Source organism: Lepidochelys olivacea, assembly GCF_965140295.1.
Source record: "Lepidochelys olivacea isolate rLepOli2 genome assembly, chromosome: 7".
Classification (NCBI taxonomy): Eukaryota; Metazoa; Chordata; order Testudines; family Cheloniidae; genus Lepidochelys; species Lepidochelys olivacea.
Window position 1 is genome coordinate 72088328 of NC_140417.1, and position 8434 is coordinate 72096761.

The 8434-nt window shown below is 39.0% G+C and overlaps 1 protein-coding gene across 1 annotated transcript in view; it reads right to left on the reverse strand.

Annotated features, from left to right (window-relative positions):
- The window catches only part of LRIT1 (leucine rich repeat, Ig-like and transmembrane domains 1), a gene marked incomplete at its 5' end in the record, with an annotated part of 62943 nt that extends 56320 nt beyond the window's left edge, over window positions 1-6623 (reverse strand). The window contains one exon of the mRNA XM_084633954.1: window positions 6551-6623. The remainder of the gene's footprint in view (window positions 1-6550) is intronic.
- Between the last annotated feature and the right edge of the window lie 1811 nt (window positions 6624-8434).

Below are 8434 nucleotides of genomic sequence, written 5' to 3' on the forward strand. Positions count from 1 at the left end.
TTGACCAACGCTCTATAAACCTCTAGAAAAATGCTATCACTGCTCTGAGCAGCTAACAATCTAAGAGTCACACACCATATCTGAAAAAGCATGAGGTAATGTGGAATCTCAAAAGGTTTGGAGTTAGTTTAGGTAAGTGAAGGGCTGGGTACAAATACAAACTTTTGAGTGCTTGTGCAAATTATCTGCACGAGTCTGTAAAATTTGATTTGAAATCTCCCAAGGACAGGTTCATCCATGAAACTTCTTTATTTCATGCTTCACATCAGGCCAGAAAGAGTGTGAAAAACACAAGTCTCTTTCATGACGTCTCAGCACTTTCCAGTTTGGTCCAAGCTAGCACCTGAAAATACAGAGGCCATTTTATAAAAAGGAGAGAGAGAGCTACGGATAAAGATACTCAAACCTTTCACATTTACAGAAGAGCCCAAGACCTAAAATTCAGACCAAGAGTGAGATGTGAACCTGAACCTTTGCAAAGCACATGGTTGTTCTGATTTAGGATTCTGTTCATTCTTCTAAATTCTGATCCAGTTCTGGATCTAGATCTAAACTTCCTCAAAATTCCACAGTTGGGTAAGTCAATGTTAATTTAGTGTGCATTCTTCGAGGAATGGGCAAAAGAAAGGGATGTCTTTTTTTCAAAGGCAGTTTGACCTAATGAAAAACCAAGAACTCCTCTCCTCAATGTGCCATTGCAACTGAGGAGACATACACGAGTCATACAGGGGTTAGTTATTAATAGTGTTTGTGAGTGAGGAAACCAATAATTTTTTTAATGCTGACTAAAAAGGCACGAGTCAAGAAAAATCAGAGGTTATTGTGTTTTAAGATTCTCAACTCCTAGCCAAATAGCAAGACTATGTCCAGGAGCCTCAAACCGAGACATTTTCCATTACACCTGAACAAATTTTACATAGGAGAGTGTTACTCATGTTAGGGAAAATTTCACTTTACACAGATCTAAGCTCTATCCCTAAGCTCTCACCTCATGCACAGCCGTCACAATAGGAAAGCAGACTATAAATCAAAAACTGCCCAGCAGATTTGAATATTTATATATTCGAAGGGAAAAGCCAAAGAAAATTCTATAAAAAATTGTAGATTTTCTCTATCAAACATTTCTTTTTTTCCTGTTGTTGGTCTCTTTCATCTTGCACACCTTAAACTGATACAGTTTATTTAAATTAGTTGTTTGGACTGAAGAGTGACCTCACTAACTTATCCAGTTCATCACACATTGTCTGATACTTGCTAGTGAAGAAAGCAGTAAATCAGCCAGCTTGTGACTGCTGGAGAGATTTGAATTTACCAGGGTGTAGAAAATTGGATTCTCTCTTCCTTTTTTGGCTGATTTTTTAAAAAGGAAAAAAAGCAAGACAAACATACAGAAAACATCTGGCAACTTGACACTGAAATATAAAGTTCCCTTGCAATTGATACAGCCTTTCCCAGTAGCATTCTAATTGTATAACGTAGGGACTGCTGATATCCATTAACAAGCGTATTTCATTTTTCCCCTTTTAGGAAAAGGTATGGAGGTGTGTAGTATCAAGAAGCTAGCCTGCACCACTATTCCCATATTTACCCTTAGCACAATATACCTTCACTAATACAACATTACATCAGAGTTGACTGTCATGGTTCTCGCAATGTTTCCATTATAAAACCTGTCTCTTACTCTGCGGATAAATCATTTCAGACTAGGACTCATACTTCATGTAGAGCATGTACTCAAGTGTGCAAAAACATGCTTCCATGCACTCTAGAGTCTGAAGGACACAATATGGATTTAAGTGGAGTTATCTGGAAACAAGTTTTAGAATATTCTTACAAAGTGAAGCCTGAGAGCCAAATTGGGGTCACAAATTTTTACAAATTAGGTGTAGTACTTGGACTACGGGTAAATTTCCTGTTGCAGCCCTCAGCTGGGTACAGCTTGGCAATTGTCCTTGAATTAACATAAGGAAAAATGTTCAACTCCTCCAGGTTAAATTGCTTGATTCAGCACCCAATAATTCTATTAATGTTTTAGAATATGCAGTATTTTAACTCTGCCAACAATAAGAGATACCCCTGTTAATGTTCAGGGTATTTATGCTCATTATTCCCATTCGTATCAGTGGGATTTACCGTTATAATTCTCTGATGCATTGATGAAAAATAGACTTCCAAAGAAAGAAAGGAGGGAAATTCTTCTCCTTATCCCTAAATAAAAACAACATAATTTCCTCAGCTTTTCTTCCAGCAGACGAACTTCTAACACTCAATATCTTGCAGTCTGATTTTCAGAAGTGCAACCACCCATAACTCCAACTGAAGTCTGAAAATCAAGCTCTTGCTAACATAGTCTTCCAGCATCACCTACAACTACAAAAAACCTTACACTGTGATAAAAAGAGATTCAGATTTTCTAAGGTTTCTCTTCATTGCTCTTGTCTTTATGCATTTTTCCTAGGAAATACAGGATTTTTTCTCACAACACTGAAGACTGATTTTGGAACTGGATTAAGGGTCAGGCAAAGAATTTGTAGTATTCTCTTGTCCACCATTATACTACACTGCACCTCCAGTGCAAAATATAAGTGACCTGGTTGTGCCACCACCCAAAAGGAGAAAGAGGTAGGTATGGATTCAGTAAATATGGACCTGAAAAAGGCCAAAAAGATCAGTCCTAATAGTGCTTTATAGTGACAGACTCAAAGAGCTCAATCTGTTTATCTTAACAATGAGAAAGTTAAGGGGTGACATGATCACAGTCTGTATATATTGTAATGCTCATAGCATCAGAGATTTACTGGGACACTGCAAGTACGCACTCCAGTACACACAGGCAGAACTAAACTTCCCACTAGGCCCCAGCTCAAATCAACAGCATAATGTACAAGACAATTTAACACTAAAATAAGGATATAGCATTTACTGATGAAGGTGCTGTCTACACACTAAATATCGCAACCTCCCCCAACACATGCACACACAATTAAATAAAAAGTTGAACAAGAGCACCTAAGAATCAAGGTAGTCTGCCATCCACACAGGTTTCCGTGGGCATCTGCCCACTCAAGTCCTATATTCAGCCATGGACACCTCACTCATAGTTGGATCCAGATTATCAGTGAGTGCAGGGTTCATGTCCACTAAATCAGTTCTATCTGTAGTGGACTGATTTTCTGTTGAAGACAGCACTGTGTTGAGGCCCTGAGAACATCCCAGCAATTCCTCCAACACAACTGATCTGTTATGAGCCACAGGAACCTGCTGGGGTACCTCCAGCTGCACTTCTGCATCCTTTGGGATAGTTGTTGAGCATCCTCAGTATTTGCCCTCTCCTTTCTTTCAATGAATCTGTGCACCAGTTCTCAATGCATTACAAAGGGGCAAGCTCTTGCTTTTTGTATCAGCAAGGATAAGCTGTTTAGTTTCTTATTCACTATGTGAGGTCCCCTCCAAAACAGATAAGTTTGGGATTTTTTTCCAGGATGCTTTTTCCAGTTGTGTGGCCACACCTTATTTCCAGTTGTGTGGCCACACCTTCTTTCCTGGATGGGCACATTATTTTCCTTTTTCCTGGCATCTTGTGTCTGGCACTCATGTCTGGCTCAGCTGTTCCTCCACCTTCTTGGAATGGCACCTGTTGAAATACTTTGTTCAATCATCCATCTTTTAGGTGCGTGGGGTCTTGATAGGGTTGCCAATTTTGGTTGGACATATTCCTGAAGATTTTATCACATGACAATCTTTAAAGATTAATCTTTAATTCCTGGAGGGTTGGCAACTCTAGGTCTTGACGTTCAGGCAGCAAGAACTGGCAAGTCACAGGCAAGCATGGGTTTGCAGAGTCCAAAAATAATCCAATAAAGAGTAATGGGTAATGAAGTGCCTGCTGATGTTATATGCAAAGATGACAAATGGCAACTTCGTATCCCAGTCTTGTTTATCTTCACTGACTCTAAACATAGAACCAGTAGTGTGGATTATTCTCCCCAGTTGCCCATTACTCACAGAGTAGTCCTCATATTGGTTATCTCAGTGGTTGGCAAGCCTTATGTAACAACTGTGATTCAAATTCCTTCCTCTGATCACTACAGATTCACTTTGGTGGGCCAAACTGCAGCATTACATGTTTCATCAATATATCCATAACCATCTCAGTAATTTCATCCTTCAGTGGTTGCATGACAACATCTACTCAGAGAAGAGATCATACAGTGCCAGCAAATACAATTTCCACCTAGTGTTTCTGGTAGTGGGCCAGTCTGTATGAACTCCCACGGTTTACTAGGTTGTGGCATTTCCCCTGACGGAGTTCTGCCTCTTCTTGCTGGCATTTTCCTTTCTTGACAAGACAGGAAAGCACCCAGTCCTTAACATCTACAGCAGCCATGCCCAGCCAAAAAAATCTGTTGGATACATAGTTCTGTGTATTTTTGCATTCCAGGTGGCCTATCACTTCCTTATCAGGAAGTCATTCCAGTACCATTATCTGTAAGCTTGTTGGCAAGACAATGGACCTGTTACCGTTATATATCACCAAGTTGATAACCAGATCAGTGGATAAACATTCCTGAACTTCACTGAACTTCCCCAGTCTAGGTCTCCTTCAGTAGGTCTGTTGGCACACCAAACACAACTTAGAGTCCTTAGACGGTTCTTGCAGATATCTTCACAAGACCATGCTGAGTCTATTCTCATAGCCCTTACCCCCACTGAAAGCATCAGCCAACAGATTTTGCTTTCCAGGTTTATGGTGAACCAGGAATGTATATTTAGACAGTTTGTGAAGCCATCTCCACAGGTGTCTTTCTGAGTTGTGCTTTGTAAGGAACCACCACTGGGCACTGTAGTCTGTGTACACTGTGAATTCCATATCTAATAAATAGGGATGATAGGCCTTGAAGGCCTCCACAATAGCCAGACACTCCAGTTGTGTAACTGAATAGTTGGTTTCCCTCTCATTTAACTTGTGACCTCCAAAAGCCATGCAGTGGCACCTACTGAACTCATCTATTTGCTCAAGTGCAAATCCAACAGACACCTTTGATGCATCACAGGCTACCATGAATGGACAGGATACGTATGGGAATTTAAGCACAGCATGGCTTAGAAGTGACTCTGATGCTTTCTTCAGTGACTCAAATGCTCTTTGGTGATTTACCATCCAGACAAAGTTGCTCTTAGTTAGCAGGTATAATAGCACTAGCCACTGAATTTTTTTATAAATTGCCTATAGAATCCACAGAGATCTACAAACTGCTGTATCTCCTCCAGATTTGTAGAAACCTTCCAATCCTTTATAACATTCAGTTTCTGGGGTGAAGCTCCAACCCATTCTCACTGATTACACATCCTAGGAAGGTAATGTGACTCCTCGCATATTGACATTTATTTCCAGCAAATCTAAACCCTCTCTCCTTAAAAAGAAAATGCTGTTAATTTGTTTCCATAAACATGGGAGGAAGTCATGTAAGTACATGAGGCTGTCTTCTGTTCTCCAAACGCGGGTTAGATCATTTGCTACCTTCTAAAATGTCCCTGAGTTCAAAAGGCATTCTGTGGAATTTTTAACAGTGAGGGTAATTAACCATTGGAACAATTTTGCAAGGGTTGTAGGAAATTCACCATCACTGGAAATTTTTTAATCAAGCTTGAATGTTTTTGTAACAGATATACTCTAGTTCAAACAGGAATTCAAGGAAATTCATTGGCCTGTGTTATACAGGAGATTAGACTAGAAAATCACTGTGATTCCTTTGTCTTTATAATCTATGAGTAATCTCTTAATCTAATTATGAGTTTGGTTCAACCACTATAAATAAACCTTAGTTTTAAAATTCTTGGTATTAGTACAAATTCATATTTATTTTCAATAGTATCCCACTTAAATCTATTATGTTGTGTTATCTATGAAAATGGTTGACTGAAAATGCACACCTTAGTCTATTCTACAGTAAACATTATCATGCAAAAATGGATGTTGGAATTCATATATCCAGAGTATATAAATTCACAGCTAGAGAGAATATATAGCATACGAAACATTCAGTGTTCTACATAAGCCAATATGGATAGTCTGGTAAATATGAGGTATGTTTTGCTGTGAAAATGTGCATTTCCCTCTCCAAACAGAATGAAGTGCATTTTAATTAAAAAGAAAATATGGTGAGCATGCATGTGCACACACATACTAAATGTTGTGTATTATCTCACGTGACTGAATTTCCACACAAGAGTTTATTGGAAAACCAGAAGTCCATGAACACCTGAAATTAAATGCACAAATGTGCAAGAAAGTCCCAAAACTGATGAAAGTTTAGTATAAACTTAAATAGAATTAAAAAACTGCATGCACAAAGATTAATATCAAATACCACCTTCTTTATCTTTTCTATAGTTTAAGCCCCTTAGATATCCACAGAGCGTATTATGGCTGCTTGCTTTCTCTAGTGGGCAGTATATTAAATTACTCAATATACATACGGAACTTGGTTGTTAAGAAGGCAACATCACATTATAGTGGGTGTAGCAGAACAGAAGAGCAAGGACTCACCTAGCACTGGGCTGGGATCTGGATTTGCCTTCATATAAAATACACTAGCCGGTGGGTTGCACTGGAGATTAAGTTCTTAGAGACCTAGGCCCTGATCCAAGCAAAGCATTTAATCATTTATTTAATTTCATGTACATGAGCAGTTTGATCGAAGCCAACAGGAGTTAAGCATGCTGCTTAATTGCTCAGCTAGATCATGGCCCTAATGATTAACTTTTAGTTACACTGAACTTTGTTCAAGATTTCTTAGGCAGTAATACTTAATAATAGAACTGGAAATGTGGGGCCTTATTCTCCACCCCCTTGTACCTTGTATAGTCATTTACACACATGTAAAATAATTGCAGATTGACAGTAAATGGAACCAGATCAGAATGACAGTGTTTAGCGCTACCAGGATGCCAAGAACTCACCCTCAGAGGCGATCCCTCTCATTCAGGGTTGAGTCACGTTGATGAGAAAAGCTCACAGTCTGCAGTATTGCTGTCCATGCTTTATTCGTGCTGTGGATATATGCAAATTTTCCGTTTCCAGTGATGTTGGTAGGACACCTTCTAGGAAAGGTGAAATTTGTTTAAAAATTCAAAAACAAAGAAGATACCTACTACATGCCCAAAAATTCAGAGAGGACAGATTGCACTCAAGTCTTGTGCCTAGCTCAAGTTTTCCTCTTCTACTTTCTCAGATTCTGATTACTCAGATCACAGGGTCTGGTCTGTGTCTGGGAGCCATGGCCACTAATACCTTTTAACAACACCTGCTCCAAGTTCTGTCTCACTATCTTCTAGACATCACGTTTCATTTTTTTCACAGTTCAGTGGAACAGTAGCAATAGGAAGAACAAGTTGCATTCTGGGAGCCAGACCTCAGTTAACCTGGTGTAAACTGGAAGTAATTGTATCTAAATGAATGCAGTTACTCCTAGGTTATAGCAGTGTAAGTGAGATCAGAATTTGGCCCTATGTATTGCTGAATACAGTATGATTGCTTTTCTATGAATTCCTGCTTCATTACCCTCTCTGATTTACCTTTCTAGAAAGGTATCCAGCCCTGACATTATGCTATGTCTTTGGAGGCACTCATTTGATATAATGTAATCCCCTACTAGACTGGCCAGCAAATGCAACAGCAGCGTGTCCGTTAGTAACCCTAGGTTTGGTGGATTAAGCTTTTGCTGACAGCTGGTATCAAACTGGACCAAGATTTTAAAAAATAGGCGACTAAAGTTTGGCTCCTAAATGGGAGCTGCTAGGTGTTAGGCACTTTTGAAGATAAACCCATTTACTTAGAAGATCAAAATTTAGGCTCCTAATTTTTAAAAAATTCTTGACCATAGAATCTGTGATAAACAAAATTTGTACTTGATCCAAATCTGACTATCTTGTAAACAAAACCCCATTCTGAACACACTAAAACTCTGGAAACGTTTGAATACACAATGGAGCTGAAATTTGGGCTTAGAGGCCATCTGAAGTTTTAACAGTTTAATAAAGGAGTGACATGTTTTTCCACAACTCCTTTGCTGAGGAAGCAGAGACAAACCACCTATGAAAAAGTGAAATTAAATTGGTGCCAAAGTGTCTCCAGTGTTGACAATGCTAAGTTTCTACAGCCAGTAATCTGAATCTTCTTCCTGCTCATCTCTGATTTACACTGTTTACATTCAAGTAAGTTATGTATATTTTCCAGTATGGTCTCAGGAAGAATCATACCTGTCTGGACTTATTTCTATAACTAGGTCTATATCGTCTGAACACACTGAGTTCCTTTGGATTTGGGGAGAAATTAAACATTTTTGTTTCTACAGATTCAGATTTGTTGTGTAACGTGAAAACAGAATTGAGCCACAAATTGTCTGAATCCCAGGGGAATATAAGGATCAAC